The 27630-nt window shown below is 37.8% G+C and overlaps 1 pseudogene; it reads left to right on the top strand.

Moving 5' to 3' along the window:
- Positions 1–14320: 14320 nt before the first annotated feature.
- LOC113311328 lies at positions 14321–18262 on the top strand (annotated as a pseudogene).
- Positions 18263–27630: the final 9368 nt, after the last annotated feature.

Here is a 27630-nt window from a genome sequence, read left to right as displayed (position 1 = left end):
CAAAGTCTGAATAGCTTTGTGCAATTAGAGGGTGAGACCTTAGCTAGATACCTGGAGAGATTCAATGAATTATTGCTCCAATGTCCCCATCATCGTTTTGAAAAATGGAGACTTGTGCAAATTTTGTATGAGGGTCTAGATGTGTCCACCCGAACAACGGTTGAGTCAATGTGTAATGGTCTATTCGTAGACAAAACTGTTGATGCGTCTTGGGACTTCTTGATTGAAGTAGCTGAAAAGACGCAACAGTGGGAATCCATCCGTGAACCCAGAAAGACTACATCCGAAGCTAAGGCTTTTAGGATTGAAGCAGATTTCGAGGGAAGAGCAAACATGGCATCAATAGTTAGGAGATTAGAAGAGTTAGAACTACATAAAAATTCAAAACCTTCCACCACTACTCTCCGAGAACATGTCGCTTCGTCTGTATGTGCCACTTGTAACGATCCCAACCATCAATTCCAAAATTGCCCCGATTTGCTTGCAGTCCAGGAATCTAGGCTTGAACAGGCACATGCCATGTTTCAAAAACAAGAGCATAACCCCTATTCACAGACCTACAATCCAGGATGGAGAAACCACCCTAACTTTTCATGGTCCAAAGGACCCACTCAGGGAGGACCATCTCAACCCAATCAGAGCTATCAAAACAATCAGGGATCTCAGAACAATCAAGGTTATCAATATCCTAGGAACCCTCAACAACAATCGAACTCTCAACAATCATATCCTCAACACAATACCGACAAGAGATTATCCGCCCTAGAGGAGATGTTCCAGAGTCTGTGCAAAGTCAGAAAATCTGATCAAAAGATGGTCAAATCTGTGATTCCATAAGTGAGAGAGAAAAGGGTAACTTCCTAGCCAACCCCAACAAAATCCAAAGAGGATATTTCAAACAGGCACAACATCCTGCACTGAAACCTCACCCGATCAAGTCCATGCCATTACCACCCTCCGAAGTGGTAAATCATCGAGAACAACGTGGGCGAACCTAATGAATCTGATACAAATTCCACGCTGTCTCCACAACCCCAGAAAACCAAAGAATCTGAGCAAGTTGGAAAGCCTGACAATTCTACTGCTGTGAATGTCCCTTTGCCAACTCATTCTCCTGTTGCCCCATTTCCTCAAAGATTGATCTATCAACAGAAAAGTACCCATTATAATGAGATGTTAGATCTGTTCAAGAGAGTCAACATCAACATTCCTTTTCTTGAAGCAATTAGGCAAATCCCTGCTTATGCTAAATTCCTCAAAGACTTGTGTACTCAAAAGCGCAAGCTAATGTGCAAACGTGCTTTCTTAGCTGAACAGGTGAGTTCCATCATTCTGAACAAAACTCCACCCAAGTTTAGGGATCCAGGATGTCCAACAATTTCTTGCACTATAGGAGAACACACGGTCAATAAAGCGTTATTAGACCTAGGTGCAAGTGTTAACCTACTGCCATATTCTGTTTATGAGCAGTTAGGTCTTGGGGAGTTGAAGCCAACATCTATCACTCTACAACTGGCAGACCGATCTGTCAAGATTCCTCGTGGAGTGGTCGAAGACGTTTTGATCAAGGTTGACAAATTCTATTTTCCCGTAGACTTCATTGTCTTAGACACTCAACCTGTACAAAACCCAGACTGTCACATTCCTGTCATCTTAGGACGTCCTTTCTTGGCTACGTCCAACGCAATCATTAATTGTCGTAATGGAGTGTTGAAACTGTCTTTTGGCAACATGACGGTAGAATTGAATGTGTTCGATATTAGTCAACAACCTGTGAATCTTGATGATGATGATGTGCATGAAGTTAATATGATTGAAGGATTAATACAAGATTCGTTGACTAACATTCTATCCGTCGACCCCTTTCAAGCATGTATGGAGAACTTTAACTCAGATTCCTATGATGATGCATACTGTAGTGACGTCCTATCTCTGCTCGAATCTGTACCTCAAATGGACGTCACTGAAGGAAGATATGAAGTGGAACCACCCTTACTCTCTGATTCCAAGCTCATTCCATCCATTGTTGAGCCACCCAAGCTTGAATTGAAAACATTGCCTAGTACGTTGAAGTACGCATTCCTAGGTTCTTCTGATACTTTACCTGTCATTATTTCATCATGTTTAGACACGGAACAGGAAAGTAAGCTTTTAGAAGTACTTAAGGAACACAAAGAGGCCTTAGGATGGACCATCTCAGATCTCAAAGGAATTAGTCCCACCATTTGCATGCACCACATTAACCTTGAAGAGAATGCCAAACCATCTAGGGAAATGCAAAGGAGACTTAATCCTAACATGAGAGATGTAGTCAAAGGAGAGATCCTGAAACTACTTGATGCGGGTATCATATACCCAATACCAGATAGTAAATGGGTTAGTCCCATTCAAGTTGTGCCTAAGAAGTCAGGCATTACTGTAGTTCAGAACGACAAGAATGATTAGTCCCTCACGTACAACCACAGGATGGCGAGTATGTATCGACTACAGAAAGTTGAACACAGTAACAGGAAGGATCACTTCCCGCTCCCTTTCATAGACCAAATGCTAGAACGTGTGTCTGGACACAGTCACTACTGTTTTCTAGATGGCTTTTCCGGTTATAACCAAATTCACATTGCACCAGAAGATCAGGAAAAAACTACGTTCACGTGTCCTTTGGGACATTTGCTTATAGACGCATGCCCTTGGGTTGTGTAATGCACCTGCTACTTTTCAGCGATGCATGATGAGCATTTTTTCTGACATGATAGATAGTTTTCTCGAGATCTTATGGATGATTTCTCCGTGTTCGGTTCTTCGTTTGATAAATGTTTAAGACATCTTACCCTGTGCTGTCCAGATGTAAGAAAAGGAACCTTGTTCTAAATTGGGAAAAGTGCCATTTTATGGTGAATTCAGGAATAGTTCTAGGACACATCATCTCGGAAAAGGCATTGAAGTAGATAAAGCTAAAGTAGACCTCATCCGACATTACCAAAACCCGCTCTGTGAGGGAAATTCGATCATTTTAGGTCATGCTGGTTTTTACCGGCGATTCATCAAAGACTTTAGCAAAATCTCAAGACCTCTGTGTAGTCTACTCGCCAAAGATGTTACCTTCAATTTCGATGATGCTTGTGTGAAAGCTTGGGAGGAATTAAAAACTCTTCTCACCGCCGCTCCTATAGTCCGACCACCCAACTGGGAACTACCGTTGAACTCATGTGTGATGCCTCTGATTATGCTGTTGGTGCTGTTTTAGGACAGCGTGTTGATAGACTACCATACGTGATATACTACGCTAGCAAAACCCTTAATGATACTCAACTCAATTACACAACTACCGAGAAGGAATTGCTTGCGTCGTTTTCGCATTAGACAAGTTTAGATCTTATCTCATAGGATCTAAGATCATCATATACACTGACCATGCGGCTTTGAAGTATCTTCTTTCCAAGAAGGATGCTAAAGCTCGCCTTATTCGATGGATACTCTTATTACAGGAATTCGATCTCGAAATCCGTGATAAGAAAGGTTGTGAGAATGTGGTTGCTGATCATTTGTCTAGATTAACATTGAGTCTATTGATGAGTCCATGCTAATAGAGAATCATTCCTGATGAGCAATTGATGTCTGTGTCAACCTTCCTTGGTTTGCGACATCGTTAACTACCTTGCTGCAGGTAGGATGCCCTCACATTGGTCGAGACAAGACCGCTAAGTTTTGGCTGAAGTTAAACATTTCCTTTGGGATGACCCATATTTGTTTAAGTACTGCCGGGACCAAATCATTAGGAGATGTGTCCCCAACACGAACAGAAAGATGTGATATCTTTTGTCATGACCAAGCATGTGGAGGCCATTTCAGTGCCAAGAAAACCGCTGCAAAGATCTTGCAGTGTGGATTCTATTGGCCATCATTGTTCAAGGATTGCCATGATTATTGTGTTGCTTGTGAACGCTGTCAAAAGCTAGGAAGCATTTCGAGGAGAAACATGATGCCATTGAACCCCATTTTGATTGTGGAGATTTTTGATGTTTGGGGGATCGACTTCATGGGTCCATTCCCTATTTCTGACGGTAGATTGTACATCCTAGTCGCAGTTGATTACGTTTCTAAGTGGGTAGAAGCCATAGCAACCAGAACAAATGACCACAAGGTGGTACTTTCATTTCTAAAGGAAAACATATTTGCACGTTTTGGTACCCCTAGAGCTATCATCAGTGACGGCGGTTCACATTTTCGTAACAAGTACTTTGAGTCTTTAGTACGCAAGTATGGCATAACTCACAAGGTTGCTACTCCGTACCACCCTCAGACTAGTGGACAAGTAGAAGTTTCTAATAGGGAAATTAAGCACATTCTGGAGAAGACGGTCAACCCGTCTAGGAAAGATTGGTCATTAAGATTGAATGATGCTTTGTGGGCCTATAGAACAGCTTATAAGACACCAATTGGCATGTCCCCCTATCGTCTAGTGTATGGAAAGCCGTGCCATCTACCTGTGGAATTAGAACATCGTGCCTACTGGGCAATCAAAGAGCTGAACTTCTCTCTGGACGAAGCTGGAATTCAAAGGAAACTTCAACTCAACGAGTTGGAAGAATTGAGAAATGAGGCTTATGATAGTGCCAAGTTATATAAGCAGAAGATGAAGATGTTTCATGATAAGCGTATTCTGCGCAAATCCTTCACTCCTGGTCAGAAAGTTTGCTGTATGACTCCCGATTACATCTTTTTCCGGGAAAACTGCGTTCCAGATGGAAGGGTCCGTACCTAGTACGCACAGTTTTTCCTCATGGAGCTGTAGAGCTGGAGGATGTTCCAACAAGAACGTTTTCAAAGTCAACGGGCAGAGATTAAAACCATTCCTTGAACCATTCCCACCCGACATTGAAACAACCAACCTGGAGGACCCGGTCTATGTGGACTAAACTGGTCCACTCTTTCCCTAAATAACCAAAAAGTTTTCCAAATGTTTCCCATAAAAACCAAAATTTTTCTTTTTCCCATCAAAACCAAATGTCTCCCGACAAAACCAAATTTTTTCCCAAAAAGTTCAATCCCATTAAAAACCAAATTTTCTTGTAGATAATGTGTTAGTTGAATTTCCTTTTGTATATATTTTGTGCTCATCCATTGTGACTCCGAATATGATGGATTTTTGCCTTGAATAACGGAGTTTTAATCGAGCTTTCGCCGTACAATCGGGTATTCTCTCTCCTTTTACTCTACTCAGCATGTTCCTCTTCATATATTGTTTTATAATTCTTTCCAATTCACATAGTGATAAGAAATTTGCACGCGCACGATCTACCAATACATGTATGGCCTCGATCTTCAAGGTGTTTGATAGGAAGTTACGATTTCCAATCACTTTAGAATACTGAACGAAACTTGACTAGCTTGTTCTTTGGTTGGTTGGGATAGATGGTGGAGGTTACATTAAGAAAGACAACCATCGAATTTAACTGGGTGCATCAAAAAGGGCTACCTCTTGCAAAGTGTCATGTAATCTTTTGTTTTTTGTTATGTATCAAAAGTGTTTCCTTGTTCCAAAAAAAAAAAAAAAAAACGATGTATATATTCAGAAAAAAAAAAAAATAAATAAAAAATAAAATAAAAATAAATATCAGAAAAATACAAAAAAATCAAGTATTTGTCAATTCCATCATCTCTTGTTCCAAAAATAAAAAGAGAGTAGTCAATGTAAATAAGAGTCATGTAAATAGTCATTTTGTTGTTTCATTGTAATAAGCAAGGAGGGTGTATGACATTGATGTACAACGCGAGTAATTGTGAAATACCTCCAACTCATTCACAATTCTCGTAAAGTCCGGACAGCTAGCTAGATTTCGACCTCAGTTCTTAGCCTGAGAAACTATCTCTTGGTGATTAGTAGTCATAACTTCAGATCTTTCTTTACACATGTGTAGATACACTTTACACTCTTATCACATGTCTTTTTTTGTTATCAGTGCTAGGATTGTGCCTTCGATAGCTAGATTGACATCTCCATTTTGCTGTGAGCTTAAATTGTTTTGCACATATCACATTTGATGGAATCTGAGCTTATATTTTGACCTAGAACTTTGTAGGTACGTTCTAAGCAAACCTTCACGAGACTTCAACTCGTCCACTAGGGACACTTAGTGGTTTAAAAGGCTTAGTGCATACGCTAAATGCATTCGAGAGACCAGCGACAGTGGTACAGTTAGTATTTCCTTAGTTTTGTTTTACTTGAGGACAAGTAAAATTCAGGTTTGGGGGTATTTGATGAGTGCCAAACATTGTATATATTTATCCCTTTTTGTTGGCATTTAACTCATCTTTTGTGCATTAATTCTACATTTTATCCCATATTCTGTATTTTCATTGTTTTCAAGAATAAATATTTTTCTCACTTAATTTTTCATTTTTAGGTAATAAATAAAGTTGGGATGAATAGCAGAGCGGAAAAGAGCAGAAAAGTAGTGAAAAGCCGGGAGGAATTACACAAGGAAGCCGCGAAGAATGGTGTGCACAAGACCAAAAGGCTAGAAGTGGGCTCGAAGAAGAAGAATTGTCCTTAAAGAAGATATGGGCTTGGCATACCCAAAGCCCAAAACCCTTACTCAAACACATTTCCACTATCCAAGCCCGTCTCGGATTTCAGCCGTCAGATCGAAGCATCTCAGCATCACACGGTCGCTCCATCATCGCACATCAAACTCCGAAGCCCCCGCTTTACATCGCAACGCCCATCTCCATCTTGGGTCGTCCGTTTTGCTACATCCCTTCATCCGACGGTCGCTCCACGCTTACCTCCGTATCGCCGTTGGATCCACCTACCATCTTCCCATCCATCGCTCCTTGTCGCAGATCATCAAACCGCGCTATCCCCGCTTCACACCGTAGAACCCGATACCCTATACCCAAACAAACACTCCCTTTCTCCCAAAACAGTCGAGCTCCTTCCCCTTCTCCCAAAATCAGTTGCAGAACCACCACCACCTCCATGCCCTGTCTCTGCACACTGTCTCCACCTCGCCTTCTCCACCACCATCACTTCTTCCCCGACCGTAGCAGATACCACCATCACGTCCCCTTCTTCTCTAGCCATCTATTACATCAACTTCTCAACCCGACAACCCTAGTTTAGAAGTTGATGGAATAGGTGAGGTTAGAAACAGAAATTGAAGCATGAGAGAGGAGCAGGAAGGTCAGAAAAAGCATGGGTCGAGCACAGGGGAGACAAATTCAGAAATCAGTGAGTTTAATTTGTAATTTAAAAATTAGGGTTTTCAAATTTGGGAATTTTCAATTTAGGGTTTGTAGAAATTTAGGGTGTTGTAACAAACTATAAATTGATGTTATGGGTGTGGTAGAAAAGCTCTCTGGGCTAGCCAGTGTACAATATTTTGAATCAATTCTCATTTTTCCAATTTCTGTTTTAGCAACAGTTGATAGTGTGTATCCTGTATGTATGTTGCATTTGAATTTAGTTTGTTGGATGAATGCTGTTGTTATACTCATGTCTAGCATGAGCTAATTCACTGCAACTAAGGCTCTGATGAAGCCTAGTGCACTGTTAGATGATGCATGGTTAGGGTAGTTTTCTTAATGCCTGTTTGCTTGAGCAATGAGAAGTACTCAGTGCTCTGGCATGCCTGTGATTGATTGTGCTGTCAAAAGACAATCAATGCTAGGGGCATATCAGTGAGCAAGCTGATTTTCATCTCATTCTAGATGTATGCATAGGAACTCCAACTAAACCTAGATTGCATTGCTTGATTAGGGCACAAGGTGGATTCAATTGCCTTAGTAACTTCACACAATTCTGCATCTTTCTCTTTGTCAGTCACTATTGCTCAATACCCTTGCCTTAGGCTGCTGCCTTTGTTTCACTTCTACTCTAGAAACTTGTCACTGTCACCATAGTCACTGCCCTTAGCTCACTGTAAACTTTAGCTAGGAAGACTTCTTGTATGCTCCCACTCCCTGTGGACAAACCCCTACTCATCCCTATATTATAAGTCTTGGCCTTGTATACTTGCAAGTGTTTTGTGTGCTCCCCATTTTCACACCAGTGCTCCACCTAATTCTCATCATTTAGTAATTTACAGACTTTCTTAAATTAAAAGAAAGAAATCTCTCATTCTTCGAATCCTTAAATCTTCCATCATTTCCAACTCTCAGAACTGTTCTTACAAGTTTGCGTTAATTATTTTGGCTTTTATGCACTACACGAGATATTTGAACACACAAAATGAAGAATGTAGTGCCTATGCGTCTAGGCAGTATCATATAAATTTCATGAAATGGGAGGGGTCGGAGGAAATATCCCATTATTCACCATGTTTGAAAAACCATGTTTTTTGCTAAAAAATCCATCTTGTGACATAAAAAGTCGCTTCATGACCTGAAATCGATCTCCACTCTCCTAAGAAAAAACACGCTTATAAACACAAAAGTTGTGCGTCGTATTTTATAATGTACATCATGAACTGAGATCCCTAATGTGATCAACCATCTGCAACTTGACCTAAATATTGCCTCGTTCTTGATACCAGATCTACTTTTTGACCCAAATTTGTGTTATAATAAAAACTTTGTACGTCATTATAATGTAAATTTCAACATGATTTGAACTCTAAATGTAACCAAAACCTATCACTTAAGTTTACGCGGATTATCAAGATAAGCAATCCTTCATTTGTAGGTTGCATTTCAAACAAAATCACTTTTCCGAAAGAAATCACCATATGGAAAATTTTACAATGAGAGAAAAGTGAAAAAAATCATCTTTCTTAAATATTGTGTTAAAAATGGAACTATTACTCTTTGGGAAAGATGGTATATTTCGTTTTTGTATCATAAACGTACCATGATAACATTTTTATAGATATCACACGGATAAGGTATTGTTGTTAGAGCATAGCTCGGTCAACCTCGCATGCGTTGCTATATCAAGCATGTTAGTGATCAAAACTATAAAGTCTTGATTTCTAGCCTATTATCTAAGTCTCGGACTAGGATAGGAAAAGTGTAGTTGAGCTCAAGGACTTCATGGTGATTCAAAGACAACGACGAAGATCTACACCAAGGAACCGTGGAACTTCATCAACAAAAAGGTATGTGAAGACTTGAACTTATCTATCACTCAAAAGTCTATCTATTCTTCTCCTACTTCTTATGAGACAAAAGTCATATGCTATATAGACTAGATCATATACACTTGATATTTCGAGCTGAGTATTCATTGCTTATCTTTTACTCGAAATCATGTGTTGGTAAAGCGTTTCGCTTTGATCAGGTTTATCTTCACGTAGTGACGAAAGTCATGAAAGTTTCAATCACTTTGGGAATTGCTCTGACGAGAAAGGTCTGTTGTTCTTCACGACTGAATATCGCCCTCTGAGAATGTTTCAATGATTTAAATGAGAGTTTAGATTACATAACCATGTATTCCTTGAATCGAAGTTTTCGAACTTTGTTGATCAAGAGAAATCGGTAGGATTGTGGAATTGGCTTGCCAAGTCCGCGAACTGACGGAAGTTCTCGACCGAGAATTTCTGCTGGGATTTACAAAACTCGTTTGTATGCTAAGTCCACAAACCCAATCCGCGAACTGGCGGAAGTTCTCGACCCAAGAATTTCTGCTGAGTTTGGAAAACTCAACCAATTAACTTAAGTCCGCGAACTTGTTGGTGAGCTCAAGAGGTTATGATCTAAAGATGTGTTCTGAATATGAAACACGAATTATTAAGGAATGCTTTATGCAAACCGTGGCTATAATGTTCATGAGCCAATTCTAATCGAATCGAATCATCTTTGTTTCAATTGTGTCTTGTGTAGTTACATAAGATCTCATAGCAATTGAACAACTCTTAACTAGTTCATTTGAGTCAATTGAACTAGTTATGGTGAAGAAGAACATGATTAATATGAGATGCTCATATGGTTGACCTTTTGGGTTATCATGTTGAACCAACATACGTGTACTCGTTTGGGAATGGTTTTTCTCAAACCTAGTAAACGTTCAAGTGTGTGTGACAAGCTATGTCTTTCGATCTAACGGTTGAGAGATATTGGCTTGAATCTAAATCAGGTTTTCATCTAACGATGAATAGAGTTTGCTTTGTACCTAAGGCAAAACTCTGATTTGAAGGCTATATAAAGGAGACTTCTTGCATTGAGCAAACCTAATCCCCACACGCCTGTGTGCTACTAGTGCTCTCGCTAGAGTCGATCTCCATTAACTCTTGAGTTTCTTCTCTAAACTCGAGTTAACGACTTAAAGACTTCATTGGGATTGTGAAGCCAGACCGATACTACTTTTATCGTAGTTGTGTGATCTGATCTTGCATCTTCTATCGGACGAGTACAATCGATTGATTGGCTTGAGATAGTGAGAGTTCTCCGATAGGCAAGATAAAGAAGTCACAAACATCTTCGTCTCACTGTTTGTGATTCCTCGACAATCCGCTTGTGTAGTCAGGAAGGATTGTAGAGAGGTGGTTGATTAATCTAAGCTGTTCTTCGGGAATATAAGTCCGGATTATCAATTGGTTCATGTTACCTTGATTTTATATCTAAAGACGTAACAAACCTAGGGTTTATCTATGGAAGATAGATTTATCCTTTCGATAGACTTTTCTGTGTGAGACAGATTCGTTTATTATCAAGTCTGTGATTTTGGGTTTCAGCAACTCTTTGTTGTGGGTGAGATCAACAAAGGGAATCAAATACGCAGTATCCTGCTGGGATCAGAGGCGTAGGAGTACAACTGTACCTTGTATTAGTGGGAGATTGGTAGGGGTTCAACTATAGATCAGTCTGAAGTTAGCTTGGAGTAGGCTAGTTTCTGTAGCGGCTTAATACAATGTGTATTCAATCTGGACTAGGTCCCGGGGTTTTTCTGCATTTGCGGTTTCCTCGTTAACAAAATTTCTGGTGTCTGTGTTATTTCTTTTCCGTATTATATTTTATATAATAGAAATAATACAGGTTGTGCGTTCGTGAGCATCAACTTCTCGAATCCAACTCTTGGTTGTTGATTGTAGTTGATTTATCCTTGGACATTGGTCTTTGGTACCGTCCAAGTCATCTCTCTTTAATAAAGACTCGCTGTTGATTTTAACTTGAGTAGAAATAAAATCGAGAGATTGAGATAATAACTCTTTGAGATACTTTTTATCTAGATTGAGTCTGACTGTCTAGTTGATTCTTTAGCAAAGTATTTCGGAGTTATTCCATACAGATTGCTAAGCGAAATATTGTGTGGTGTTGTTAGACTCCCGCTTTATCAATTGCCATAGATTTTAACGTTAAATATGTTCTAACACACGCATTTTGTTTGCCACTATTTTTCGGAACAATCTGGAAACATAATTTAAACTTGATTTGAATTAGAATAATAATAGTCAACATTAATTGATATCTATTGAAGGTGTCTAAGGGTGATGAACATGCATCTCGAGGAGACGCAAACCCCTTATAAAATAGTGGTTATTGTATCTCTTTCAAACACATCAAAGTAGATATTTTATGTTTTTTATATCACCATTAGTAACTTATAATCATTGTGTTCTAGGTAAGATCAAGCAAATAATATCATTGAATTCGATAACGGTGTTAGGGATTCATTAAATCATGGAACCATAATTTGTTGACTTGTTGTTCTCTCGAATTTATTCAAGAGGGTCGAATCATTATCAAAAATAATTCAAAATTTTGTGGAAAATCCTTAGTGATACACAATCGTTTATTTTTTTTCATCCTACGATTCACCAAATTTAATTTCCAGCATTCAATAAACTAGATCATGTTCAATGCTTCAAAGAATTTATTTATTTCTAATATTAGTAATATGCTTGCTAAAAATAAAGTCTATCAACTTAACGATCGTCCATCATAGATGTGGATATTCGATAACATTAAGTAAAAAATTAGGCACTGCAGTCACTCATGAGATTTAGACCACATCGTGATCAATATCATTATTTAACAGTCTAGGAGACTAGTATGCAAAATGAAACCTTACGTTTACCGAATTAAAAATCATAATGTTTCAAATGGAGAGATAAATATTTTAAGTGTTTAACATTTTCAGTATGTTTTGTGTAATACTTTAATCTTGGTGGGAAAGTTAGGGATATGCCCCAAAATTAAGTGTTATCTTGGGAATATGTCTCAGGATTCTAGTTTTCGATAATATGTCATAGTCTTCTGAGATTCCAACCAACGACGTAAGGTAGTCAATATAAGCATACACGTGAGTTAAAAAGACATATTCCCCCTTATATCATATGTGTAAACTATACAGAATCATCATCTTCCACATGATTAATTCCTTTAGGAATTGCTGCAACACAAGCTCACAACATTAGCAAGATAACGTTTAATTGATGAAGGAAGCCTGAATATATCCATGAATCAATTCAAAATCACCCAAGTAAAATTCAATAAAATACCTATACCAAAACCACAGATATCAATTCGTAATCCCCAATTTCATATACGAACCCTAGTTGCATCTGAAAACCCTAAAGGTTCAAAATCATAAAATCAAATTAATAAAACTAAAATTTGACATTATCAACAAGTATCATGAAAAGAATCAGCAAAAAAAATAAGCAAATTTAGGGTTCTCACCTAAGTGTTGCGAATCTGATGAAGAAACCACTACGAAAGCAGCAGTAGAAGCATTGCAAAATCCAAGAAACGGTAACAAATATATTTGTTGCAGAAAGCGCTACGAAAGATCCTTTTTCATCTAGCCAATATCAACCGTCATATCCATGATCCGGTTCATACAGCCTCAGCTAATCAAAAATAAACATGTGTCTCAGGTCCAAAAACGGTTCAACCCGGTTCAGACTAAAGGTTCGGTTCGACTCCAACCGATCTGCAGCTGGTCCGACTCGGTTCAAATTTTCTCGACACGTCATCTACCAACTCAACAACCAGTCCAATCATTGGTCGACACGTCGATCAATAATTTTCTCCACGTCATCATCCATGCTAAAATATCAGAAATTGGTTCTATGACACATTACCACGTCAGCACGTTTAGTGCCACATTAGCATTTTTTGTCCGGTCAGCAACGCCATATCATCTCTTATCTGCCATGTCAGCATACTATGCACAATCAGCACTGCCATGTCTGCGACCGCACGAGCGCTTCGTGAAAATCTTATTTCGTCAGTAACTTCTTCGTTTTAAGTCCGAATTGATTAATTTTTGGCTTGTTGAAATCGCCTTTCAATTCCTTACAGCATCGAAGAAAAAATTCTCGTGTTCGAGAAATTTTGAATTGCACTTGGAGCAGAAACATGATCGAGTTCGAGGTTCGTGGATAGCGACATGATGGAGTTTGAGATGAGGATTGCTTAGACCCTTCAGCATCTAGCCTTGCATTACATCGCGAGCACCAAAAGCCCCACCTTGCACGTGAGCACTTAAATATTGTTTTCGCAAGCATACACTAGTAGAAAAGTGACATTTAGTAACAGTTCAAGATTTTATAAGGTAACAGTTCGTAAATCACCTGTCCCTAAATGTTAGGTTGATAAGTAATGGTAATAGTTTTTGTAAGAACTGTTACATAGTGCCATCTAGGTTGTATACCGAAACAGTTTTTATAATAAGTGTTGCTATATACCCGTGTTATTGTAACAGATTTAATATGTTACCATAGTTTACATTAACGTGACATTTATTTAGACCAACTGTTACTATATACCCTTGCTACTATAACACATCTTATATGTCACCATAGTTGATATTTCGTGACACTTTTATACCAACCGTTACCATATACGCATGTTACTGTAACAGATTTAATATGTCATCATAGTTGACCTTATCGTGACATTTCTATAAAACAACTGTTATTATTTATCTACATAACTAGTTATCATTAAATCCATTTCAAAAAGATTACGTAGCTCTTAGACCGACATGTCACAATTTACTTATTGATTTAATTTCATGCAGATCTAGCCATGACTCAAATAGATGGTTATATACAGTTTAATAGAAATTCAAATCTAATAAAAAAGTAATAAACAAGTGGTACGTCATGTAGAAATACTACAATATTAATGTGTTGTAGTTGGGCGGTGACAATGAAGGTGGTGGTAATAAAGGTTGTGGTGGAGGTCGATAGTTTATTGTTTAATGAGAATAAGTATTTTATATGGATAACATTAACCAAAAACAAAGTGTGGAATAGTGGTTTAACAGTTATAGTTAGGTGTAATAGGTCTCAAGGTCGAATCCTGTGAAGAGTAATTTTATAAAATTTATATTTCAAGCTCAAGAAGTCTAACTTGTGGTTGTGGAACGGTGTCGGGCATGGTGGAGATGGTTGCGGCGGTGCTGGTGGTGGTGGTGGTGGTGGCGCTAGTGGTGGAGGTGGTGGTGGTAGTTTCACTATAAATTGTACTATTTTTATGACAGTTTTCATAAAAACTGTTACGGTTACTCAAACAATAGCAACAGTTTTATGAAAAACAGTTACCGTAGGAATTATTCGGCAACATATATTTAATATATTGTTACCGAAAACTACTAAAAGTGACAGTTTTAGAATTTATGAGTCATTTTTCAATAGTCATTCCGTAACAGGTTTTATAAACTTTCCGTAACAGGGGCTTTAGTAACACCGCAGAAAAAACTAAAACTGTTACAAAAATCATACAATAACAATTATTAACTGTCGCCGAACATCATTTTTTTTACTAGTGATAAAATCTCGTCTTGCACGCGAGTATACAGACTTGCACCTTGGCAAACATAAAGTCTCGTCTCAACCACGAGCCTAATGACCGATGTTCGTCCGCACAAAGTCTCGTCTTGACATGAACCCAACGCCCGATGTTGGTCCAAAAACTCGTACTCAACACAAGCAACAACCAGCCTTCCCGAGCAGCGACCGCCAAAGCCTTATTACGTTGCGAGCAAAAATCCTTACCCCAGCCGCAAGCACGCACACAACGTTCCTTTCAGGACTCGACTAGCTCTCGAGCATCAAGTCCACCACGTGGGGAAAAGTCTCTCCAAGCACGTGGGCAAATTTCATTGCAGGTTATCACAATTGGGGGCGTCATAGTAATATCTCTACAAACGCTTGGGGGCGACTGGCGAGTTATGACATCAATGGTCGACGCATAAGGAAAAATAGACTTCTTAACCACCAAGAGTTGGAGGTTAAGAAGGGGCGATGTTTGTACCATCAACAAAATTAACGGAAAGCCCGCTAATCAAGCCCGTGAAAAAAGATTCCAAAAATCTTGTTCCCCAAACTGCTTGCATATGAAGTTTACCTAATTAGGGTATAAATAAACTATATAAATATATGTAACCCAAACCCTAAAAGGATATGGAATCATAGGTTTGCCAACCCAAAGATATTCAATTGTATCATGATTATCAATAAAATCACTCCCTACGGGATTCCTCCATGGATGTAGGCACAAGCTTGCCGAACCACATTAAATTCTTTGTCTCATGTATTTATCTTTAATTCGCTTTCTTACGCTAATTTCACTTCAAATCAGCGATTCAATCGTGTTTAGTGCCTAACAGTAATTTTGGGGTACAAACAATAATTTTTTAGATGTGTAATATTCTAGTTTGCTTATCAATTATACTCCGAAAAGATAGGATGCATTAAAGTTATGCATATAATTTCATAATTTCAAATAATAATGGGTTTAATGGAAAATGGAAAATATTTTGGACTTGACATAAGTACAATAGTTTCTCAAAAAATGGTTTTAGACTTGGTACAACCCAAAAGCACCATTCCCTTTGGTTTGCACAACCAAAAAGTTATTCTGAGGGTCTACAGGAAGATCAAAAATACGGGATTGTATCAAAAATTGTGTACAAAAAAAATATGAGAATACCGATCTAAGAGTCTGATATTTGCATGATGTCTGAAAAACGTTGTCTCAACTGGGTCTCTAAAGTGCCTAGTTTTCTGAGGCTTTTAGCTTTGAATCAAGCATCAAAATATACGAAGACAGGGGAGATGCTAGAGATACCGCGGTTTTCGCCCATAATATCTCCCGAGGGGCAATCCAACGATTTCAGGTACGTTCTAAACATCGAGATGAGTGCAGTGTCATGTGGGGTCCCTGTTTTCCCTGTCTTGCCGGATGTTTTGCGGGAATTGCTGTCGGTCAAGCTATCATCTCAGTTCCTTTTTGTACCAACTCCACGTGTCAGAATTGGCAAATACGTGACGAAATGTATGAATCCATCCGTTGAGCCAAGGGAACCATCGGAATCATATTGCAGGATGTGAAACCAACTGAAAATTTGGTCACACATTCCTCGCTTCGAAAATATGTCGCGTATATGTTTCAGCATTCATGCAGAAGTTCTCTTTTAGTGCATGACTCATAATTAGCAATTCCTTTCTCCTTACTAACTCATTCATTCTAGGTGTAGTTTTTCTTCTTATGTCTCTTACAGTAATGTCTTCATCCAAGATGTCAATGACAATTCCAAGACTGTCTTTAAGTTTGATGTGGTTTTCGCTGTTTATAGTAGTTATAATACTAATACCATTTTGTTTTCCTACGTTCGTCTACCTCCTAGAGATGACATTTTTATTCGTAAGGTACTCGGTGATATTTCTTCAACATCTCCTCAACAGGTATACATGCTTACTGACACATGATAGGAAGAATATAATTCAAAACTTGATAACTCAAAACTTGCGTTGTGACCAAATTACATAACCAATATAACTCTTTTTTTCCATGTTAAATATCTGCAGGTTCATATATCTTTAGTAGGTCAGGATAAGATGCGAATAACTTGGATTACAAATGATCATGGAACTCCGTCAAAGGTAAAATATGGTATTCTGGAGGAAACATATAATTTATCTGTGATAGGGAGAGCTTATTCGTATAACTATCTTATTTACCAGTCAGGAGAAATTCACGATGTTGTCATCGGTCCACTGATACCGGACACTGTATACTACTATCGATGTGGGTCAAATTACGATCGTGTATTCAGTCTCAAAACTCCACCAGCTCAATTCCCTATCAAGTTCGTCGTTGTAGGTAAATATGTATACAACTTTTCTAATAAACTAAAACAATTATGCCTCAAACCCATGGGAACAGATGTTTATTGAGATAGGCACGTCTATGTAAGTGGATTGTGGTTAAAATTTGATTCAATGGAGCTCTAAGGGTGCCAATATACGTAGGTGATCTTGGCCAAACGGGATGGACAACCACAACCCTTAATCACATTGAAGCATTGAGTTACGACGTAATGCTCTTACCAGGGGACTTGGCTTACGCGGATTATTACCAACCACGATGGGATTCATTTGGACAAATAGTAGAACCACTAGCAAGCCAACGTCCGTGGATGGTAACACAAGGAAATCATGAAATTGAGTATATACCAATACTTTATCCTAAATCCTTTGCAGCATATAACGCAAGATGGCATATGCCTTTCGAAGAAAGTGGTTCTACTTCCAACCTGTACTACTCCTTTGAAGTTGCAGGGGTTCATGTCATCATGTTAGGGTCTTATACGAAATTTGGGTCTGATTCGGATCAATATAAATGGCTCCAAGACGATTTGGCTAAGGTCGATAGGAACACCGTGGTTAATTGTAATCGTCCATGCACCGTGGTACGCGACGAATATAGATCATCTATTAGAGTTCGCGTCAGTTGGAATGAAATATGCAATGGAAGATTTGATTTATAAGGCTCGAGTTGATGTTCTTTTCGCTGGTCATATTCATTCCTATGAGAGATTCGTAAGATTTTTATGTATTCTTAATTTGTTCGTTCTGGTGAACCATGAGAGTGCTGATACTATCTACATGGAACAGCCTAATTTCATTTTCATGGTTGCAGAATCATGTTTATGGTGAGAAATCCAATAGATGCGGTCCAGTGCATATTACAATCGGTGATGGTGGAAACCGTGAGGGGCTTTCTGGCAAGTACGTCGATAACTGATATTGCTAACCCAATGCTCTAAACTTTTTTCCATATGGTAGAATTAAGGATAAAATTCTCATAATCAGTTGTTTTTTGTAGCTACATATACCCCCAGAGAGATATTTCTCTATTTAGAGAGGCAAGTTTTGGACATGGGAGGTTTGAGATGGTGAATGAAACTCATGCATCATGGAGTTGGCATAGAAATCAGGATGATGAGTTTGTCGTTGCTGATACTGTTTGGTTAAAAAGTTTGTCTTCAGATCTTGCATGTGCTGTAGAAACTCGAAAGAAAGATTTATGATAGCTGTGAAGAAATGTTCCATTTATGCTAAAACAAGTCATGTATATATACAATTATTCCAAAAGCTTTGGGTGTAGAGAAATATGTGGAAACTGATATTAAAAACCTCAACAAATTGATTCTCCATCTAACACCTTGAGTAGAACTCATTTTGGTTTTCTCCGATGTCTCCATAGCTTTGCCGATTTAAGAATCTGCATATAATCTCAGTCCACATCACTGTATTTGCAGTATTCATTCACTTTTACGCCATATGATCACTAGTTTGAAGGGAAAAAAAACTAATTGTGGCATGATATGCTTAACACAAATAGTTATATATTAGGTTTTCACTACAAAACTAAGCAGAATATGAATGACACCAATAGGCTACCTTGGAGAATAATAGATGAATGAATAGGAATTTAATTTTGTGGGCGATATGTCTTTGGTAAGTATACCATTTTGCGTGTAATGTGTTTTCAATGATCTCGGATCTCGGCAAGGTCGTTTGACACTTTTGTTGGGTGCAATAATCAAAAACAAAGAAAAATCAAATAAGCAAAAGTTATTGATACTTAGCTCCTTTATAATGGAAGTGATTGCTTTGACGAAACGAACAAGCTCCCCGTATCTCCGCAACAGCAACAAGGCAAAACTTTGGAAAATAGAGTGAGTCACGTGTTCAACACGCTGTCCTTAAGACATTAGCGCCCGGCTACACTCAAGAGTGATGCTATAGCCCTCACAGGACGGATATCTCCAGGATAAAACACCCTAATACACCTACTACTAGCATATGTAGTAGATGCTCAACTTGAGCTTGGCAACTCCGAAAAAACCGTTAAGGAAAATCGCGAATGCTTAAAAACCGCTATAAAATATTTTCCCTTAGGGGTCCCTCTAAAATATAGAGCAACCCCTTTCCCATAGATTTTACAAAAGTAGTGAATTTCTTTATATAATTGACAAATACAACTTAAGAAGAAAAACTCCCCGATGTGGGACTAAAAGCTTTATATAGTTTCTTAAAACTACTAAAAATTGGAAACTCCACGATGTGGGACTAAAAAGTTTCATTCACAAAATAAAACAATAAATTATAATTTTTTATTAAAACTTTAAAAAATTATTTTTTTATTAATCGTTTTCCAACAATCCCCCACATGAATGAAAACTCAATAAAACATGAAAACACAGATAGATCTTGGTAAATAAACATCCCAACCTCACGATCCAAACAGACTGATCGTGCAAGTGTTGAAATCATACTAGTCATTTCTACGTCCTCTCCCTCACACAAAAGTGTGTTGACCCCAGGGTCATACTATGGATTGCATAAATCATAATAGTATTGAGAGCTTTCATCTTTAATTCTCACATGGTGAGACTATAGGTATCTTTCACCAAAGTGAAAAAGCATGAACTAGTGAACCCTTAGTGACCTTTAGGTCCTAAGTTCCAGTAATACCAAAACCATCAAAATGAAAATCACATAAAAAACGCAGGAAATACCATTTTAGGCAGAGGTGTCCATGAGGTCTTGAACCTTTGCTTAGTGAGATATTACCAGAATTACTTGCTAGAGACAGTGAACTATGTCTTGAACTGCTAGCATTTGATGTAATTCGTGATAACAACCACGGGTGATATCTCCAAGATTGCTGCCAAGCTCGTGCCGTTTTGTCCGTTTTGGCCCTGGACGTATCCTGTTTCTCAGAATGCTCTAGAGAATCAGCTCATATTCTCACAGGAAGCGACCCACTTCCTCATTCAGATAGGTGAGTTTCCATAAAGAGTGTTACTGCTACACACCCCCTTCAATCTTAAATTGAAACTATAGAACTCATTAAGACTTATTAAAAAGTCATCCTCCACATGCAGTCACACTATCACGTCTACACCATAGGGAAGGGACAGAGAATGAAAATCTCTGATAGTGTTTACCTTTACCCACCACAAATTAGTTGTCTCATTCGAAACCTTGATCATGGGATCTCCAGTCAGCAAGGTTGAGTATCCTTCATGGCAAGTTTAATATATGAGCTTAAGCCCCAACCCCCTCGATGCATTTTTAACTATCTCTTTGTACAAACCTTTCGTCAAAGATTGCGCGATATTCTCCTTGGACTTTATCCAATCAATGGAAATAACGCCGATTGAGATTAGTTATTTCTTAGCTTTAACTATTATAGCTTGGCTAACACAATGTATAGATATAGCTGGCACAGGCCTATGCCAAAGAGGAATGTCTTCTAAAAATCATCTTAGGCACTCGGCCCCCTCTCATGCTTTATCTAACGCAATACTCTCAGATTCCATAATGAATTGAGCGATATGTTTGTTTGGAAATCTTCCAACAACAAACCCACATGTTAGAGTGAAACCATATCCACTCGTAGACTTAGACTCCTCTGAGTCAACTATCCAGTTTGCATCATAAAGTCCCAAGGACAACAAGATACCTTTCATAAATCAAAAGAGTATTTTAGGTACCATAATACTCTACTCAGTGCATCTGAATTCTCTTGCTCTGGACTACAATTATATCCACTTAACTTACTCACAATATAGGCAATGTCTGGACTCTTACAGTTCATTAAATTCATCAGACATCCTATAACTTTTGAGTATTCAAGTTAAGATACTCCACTACCCTTATTTTTCTTGAGACTACAAGAATAATCGTACGAAGTACAAGCAGGTTTACAATCAGACTGATTGTATCTCTTAAGCACAACTCAACATAATGAGAACGACTAAGACTTATAAATGTTTGATTATCTTCTAATCCTCATCCCTAAGATTACATCAAAAGGGCCCAAGTCTTTCAAGTCAATGTTCTCATTCAGTGCATGTTTTTAGTGGAATTGATCACATCTATGTTTGTATCAAGCATATCATCAACATACAAGCATACAATTACACAGACATCCTTAACAAGTTACTTGTAGACATACTTGTCAGATTCATTAATTTAAATCCACTATCCATTATCACATGATTAAATTTTCCATGTCACTGTTTACGTGCTTATTTGAAAACCATACAAAGATTTTTCAAATTACAAACTTTGTATTCACAACCTTTCACTACAAAGTCTTCAGGTTGATCTATGTAAATTTCTTTACCTAATTCACGGTTTTAGAAAAAGCTGTCTTAACATCCATCTGATGTATCTCTACGTTCTTTATGGCAGCAATAACAATTAGTATCTCAACGGAAGTAATTTCCGTCACAATTGAATTAGAATCAAGGAAATCTACACCTTCTTTTAGTTTATAGCCTTTAGCTACCAACTTAGCTTAATATTTTTCCACAGTTTCATCTACCTATCGTTTCCTCTTAAAGACTCATTTACATCCCATGGTCTTACAACCTGGAGGTAAACTAGCAAGCTCCCAAGTCTGGTTCCAACGGACTGAGTCCATTTCACTAAATGAAGCTTCTTACCAGAATGGGGTTTCAGTAGATATTAAGGCTTCTTTACAAGTCTGTGGCTCAGACTAAGCTAGGCATGTTATGAAGTCGGTTTCATAAGAAGTCTCAAGTCTAATTATTTTACTTCTCTTAGGCTCAACATCAACTTCATCTTCCTTTAAAATAAGTTCTGACTATTTGAAGATAAATCTAGGGGATCAACAACACATCTCTAATGAGGTACAGGTTTAGAATAAACATGTTCAAAGAACTCAGCATCCCTAGATTCCGTAATAATATTCACACCAATGTCAGAAAAAATCAGAACACACAACCAAAAATCTATTTGTAGAAGTATACTCAATATACCCTATACGAAAACACAATCAACATTTTTGGTTTCAATCTAGTTCTTTTAGGAAGAGGAATTACAATCTTAGTCAAACGCCCCCACACTTTGACACATTCATAAGAAGGTCATCTACCGTTCCATAAACCATATGGAGTTTCATCTGATTCTTAAAAGGGTACTTTATTCAGGATATACTAGTTAAGAGGACTGCCTCCCCCCACAAGGCCGCAGGTAATCCTGAACTAATCAACATGGAAATTATCATCTCCTTAAGGATACGGTTGTTATGTTCAAGGCTTCTAATTGGTTTCCAACTTCAAGTTTATACATCTTAAGGATTCTAAGGCGTCATCCTTATCCTAAGCAAGTATACAAGATAGTACCTCGTACAATCATCTACGGAAGTTATAACCATCTTTTACCACAGTGGTTTTGGGTTGAACTCATGTCAACTAGGCCTAACTGAATTAATTCTAAAGGCTTAGAATTACTCTGAACATTTGTGCTAAAAGATTTTATAGCATATTTTGATTCTTCACAGATTTCACTTTTGTGTTCAAAATCCAAACTAAATTTGGGTACGAAGCCTATGCTAGCCAGTTAAGCATTGACTTATAAGTTTACGGTTCCAAGTCTACCACGTAAATCAATCAATCACACAAAGATATCACAAGAATCAACTACGTTCACATCATCAGTTTTTCGTTAAGCTTATATAGACCCAAAATCCTATAACTCTTGCTTAAAAAATCACTGCCTAGTTACAACAAGTTTTCCAGATTCAATTAAGATCTTAAATATTTTTCCATCTACAACAGAACAAGATACAAGATTTTCGCATATGCTCGGAACATGAAACCTTCATTCAATGTGAGAATATTAAAGATATGAGCTTCTGCTCGACCTTTTCCTTTTATGCAACCTCTATTGCATATGAGTTACTCAATAAGAGTTTCTCGACATCCCCTATCCTATGATAGGAGGTGAACAGGTCTCTGTTTCAACAAACATTCTTGGTGGCTCCAGAGTCCACCTACTGGTCTCTCACATTGGTTATTAAAATAACTTCCGACATCATGCCACCAAACTCGTTCTAGTTTGTTTCAACTAAATTAGCATTAACTTTCTACTTATTAAGGTTTTTATGTTGTCTACAATTTACTGCCGCGTGGCCAGAAATTTTACAAACATAACACTCACCCTTAACTAAAGTAATTCCGGATTCAGGTTTACGAAATATACATTTATCATGAAGACCATGCTTAGAGTTGCGTTCGATGTTCTCACCTTTGCCATCTTTGGAAGATTTGTTTCCAACCACATGCGGCTATTAGCCATGTCCCTCGGAGATGACACCTTTATTCACAAATCACAATTCCAAATCAGAAAGTAAAATATGAGTTTTGAAGATAACATTTATATATACAAACTTCGTTTGAATCAGCGTTTCAAAAACTCATGGTTACCCCACAAAAATTAATTTAGTTAACAACAATTTTCTGCTCGTCAGAATTTTTCAGAAACGTTTTTCTGTTTTGTAAAATATCAAAAAAATACTTTTACAACTCCCAAAATTCTGAAATTTTACTCGAGTAACTATCAGGATGTCTACTACGTTGTGTCAAAAGGGTTCATCTAAATTCCTTCTAGATTAAAAGATAAATTTGAAACTCTACAGATGACAAGAAATTCGTTTTTGTTTTTTCACTCCACAATTAACATCCATGATTCACAAACCAATCAATCGTTTTCGATTATTACAAATGCTAATGTCTTAAGATTGTTGGGTGCAATAATCAAAAACAAAGAAAAATCAAATAAGCAAAAGTTATTGATACTTAGCTCCTTTATAATGGAAGTGATTGCTTTAACGAAACGAACAAGCTCCCCGTATCTCCGCAACAGCAACAAGGCAAAACTTTGGAAAATAGAGTGAGACACGCCTCCTTGGCAGCTTCTTCAGTTGCAAACTCAACATAGCCAATTTTCCTGAAAGTTCCATTCTCGTCATATAAGAGACGCACATCAGCAATATGCCCAGCCATTTTAAATAAGCTGATCACATCAAATCTATCAATGGAAAATGGCAGGTTCTTAACACATATTGTTTTTGATGCTCCAGGAGTGCCTTCCGCTTGAAGGCGATGTTCAAGCTGACAGCCCAACAAGTCTTGGCCACTCAGGTTTACGGCCTTCTTTGCAGCTTCTTCAGTTGAAAACTCAATAAGGCCAGATCGGGTGAGCTTTCCATCCTTATCATAAGAGAAACGCACATCAACAATTTCCCCTGCCTCTTTAAAGAACTTGATCACATCAGATTTATCAGTGAAAGACTGTTTTTGATGCTCCCACGCCTTCCTGATGAAGATGAAGACTAATACGTCGGCCCAAAAAGAATTGCTTACAAAACATTACTGCCTTGTTCGCATCTTCTTCAGTTGCAAACTCAATATGTCCAGAGTGCATGGAGTTTCCATTCTCAAAGTAAGAGAGACGCACATCAACAATATCCCCAGCTTGTTTAAATAAGTCAATCACGTGAGATGTATCAACGGAAAATGGCAGATTGTTGGCAATAAGTGTTTTTGTTGCTCCGGTGGTTTTCACTGGAGGGGTGGAAGTCCTTCGCTCATCTTCATCCTTTTGGATGGAGGACGCGGGTTTAGAGGCCAATCTCGGTTTTCAGCCTCAAACTTTTCCTTCTTAAGATTCAACTTTGTCTCGATTTCTTCCTCAGCATCCCTCTTGTTACCTCCTCTTTTGTATCCCGATTTGATAACAGGTGAAGCAGGAACAACGTCCGATATATTGCTGGTATTACCCATTCCGGCGTAACAATGATGATCAACAGAGAAGCAGAGCTAAGCTGTGCCTGTGAACTTATGTACGCGAAACAAAGGAAACCCTAAAACTCACGTGCAGTTCGTGGGCTGTGTGATGTGAACTTATTCATTAGTTCCCAACCGCTCCGATTATGATGTGGTGGGGCCACATATATTTTGTACGTGGCCCTCTTCATATTGAAACCTGTTTTGAGGCATACTGATTTTTTTTCGAGGCATACTTATTCATTATCCCAACTAGAATAGGTTTATAAGGGGTGTCTAAATGGTAGTGTAATTACCTATATATCCTTGGACATTTAAACTATTAAAGTGACCTTACCCTTAAAAATCTAAAATCAAAAAACAAAATCACATTTGAACTTAAACTTATTCTCTTCTTCTCTAGATTTAAAATCTAAAATTGAAATTAACATTTTTTTTCATTGCCATAATTAATTACCGATTCATGAAAATTTGATCGTCTATTAAACATAGATATAAGATAACTCGCAGAAAGAAAAAATCACTAGGTAGGCGTTCAAATTCTTCTGCTAATCCGTTAATTGAAGAAAAAAAAGAAATTGAGGTGTTGAAACTGAAATTCAACCAAGTGAAGAACAGTTCGGCTTATAATTGAGATGAACTAGCAGCCGAACTTCACTCTGTTCGTCACCCTGAAGGTGATTAAGAACAGTTCGGCTGGTATGTTTATTTCAATTTTAGCCGAACCTAGTTTAATGCGTTTAGGGAACTACAGGTTCGTCTGATTCGATAATATGAAATGGAGCCGAACCATACAATAAGGTAAACGATTATTCTTCTCAGGTTCGGCTGATTCGAAAATCTATTTGTATTAGCCGAACCTTATGACTACAAAGAATAAACTTAAGGTTCGGCTATCTATTCGACGAGTTCGAATGAGCCGAACCATAAACAAAAATTCAAATACTTGGGTTCGGCTTTAAATTTATGAGCCGAATGGTTCTTCGCGCGTAAAGTTCGGCCTTTAGTTTTCAGCCGAACTCGAAACAGATCTCCGAACAAATCAAAAATTTTGATGAATTCAACCTAAAGAAAGGAGACCAAACATCTTGGACAATTATACATGTGTATTATTAGCATAAAGTTCCTCATCATCCATTTTGAATCACACAATTCTCAAATTTCTCATAAATCTGTAAAACGTAGGTTTTTTTCACTTCTTCTTCCTCTCTAAGCCCCAAACTCTTTCACAAGAAATCAAATTTTTTCTATTAATTATTGAACTTTAATCAATCTCTAACAACACTAGTTAATAATAATCATTAACATCTAATCATAATCATTAACACTAACTAAATAAGACTATACTTGACATTATTAAAAATGGGTGGATAAGGGGTGATGGATTTTTTATCTAGTGACCCTATTTTGTCATCATTCAGTATGCCTCAAAAAAAAATCAGTATGCCTCAAAACAGGTTTCTTCATATTTTGACACGTACTTATATTAAAAACCTGCCCCCTCTAAATTACCATAATTGCTTTACATTTTTGAGAAAAAATAGGAAGTTAAGACAAAAAGTTAGGTTATAAACTGTTTTGGAGAACAAAAAAACCATGTGTCACTATTTAAAGATGGGCCACATACTTGAATGATGTGGCCCGACCACATCGTAGCCGCACCAGTTCTCAACCTAGGGTGGTCCAAAGAAGTAGTTAGATAGCATGGTCATAGGATTTCTCTACTTTCCAAATGTAGCACCTCGGGGATGTAGCTCAGATGGTAGAGCGCTCGAGAGGTACGGGGATTGATACCCCGCATCTCCATAATTAATTTTTTGTCCCCATTTTAGCGGCATTTTAGTTAACATCTAGGGAGGGGGTTGGTAAGAATAATGCACACTTGTTTTCCAACCCGCATCTCCAATTTTTTTTGACAGTCTAGTTATGTTCAAGACTTTAACTACAGTAAAAGATACTCCCTGAAAACAATCTCTGAGAGAAGTTCTCCCTAGGCCTTCTCAAAGAACACAAGTTATATTCAAGCCAAACCTTTTCAAAGATTAGCTTAGAAGAAATAGCTACACTAATCTTCATTTTTAATAGGAAAGTAAGAAAAATTATACTTTCAAAAAAAAAAAATTCGAGAGAAAAAAAGGTTGTATTAAAAAAAAAGAAAAAGACAATCCAGAGTCAAGCTTACAAGAATAGCAAGAGCAATACAGAACTGCAAGCCCAAAGACAGCACAACTAATCCCAAAAGAAGGGAAAAAACAAGCACTGACTCAACAACAGAACCGACTTGAACCAAACTGCAGGCAATTCCGAAGAAAGAAGAATAACGTGGTCAGTCACCGGGTTGACGCTCATCCTCGACTATCATATTATGTAAGATAATGCAGGTTTTCATGATATACGCAAGAACATATGGATTCCACATTCTTGAAGGTTATTTGTAACAATAATAGGGTCGACTTTTGTAACAATATTCTGACAGTGATTAGTAATACAACTAACAATTTCAACTATGTTGTTTGTCCATACCCCATATTCCTTCCTTAATGTTTCTATCATGTTTCACATAAATATTTGCTTAACTCTGCTATGAAATACCTAGTATTTATATCTGAAAAAGTGGGGGTCTAACAACCACACCCAATACTTATCTTAGCAATCCGTATGAACTAACTGCAATATACTTTCAAGAGAATCAACTAGACAGTGAGACTTAATCTTAATAAAAGTATATCCAAGAGTTATATCTCTATTTTTCAATCTAATCTGCATTCAAACAAATATGAATTTGTGAG

Source organism: Papaver somniferum, chromosome 9 (genome assembly GCF_003573695.1).
Source record: "Papaver somniferum cultivar HN1 chromosome 9, ASM357369v1, whole genome shotgun sequence".
In the NCBI taxonomy this organism is placed as follows: Eukaryota; Viridiplantae; Streptophyta; class Magnoliopsida; order Ranunculales; family Papaveraceae; genus Papaver; species Papaver somniferum.
This window is presented reverse-complemented; position numbering and strand designations above follow the sequence as displayed.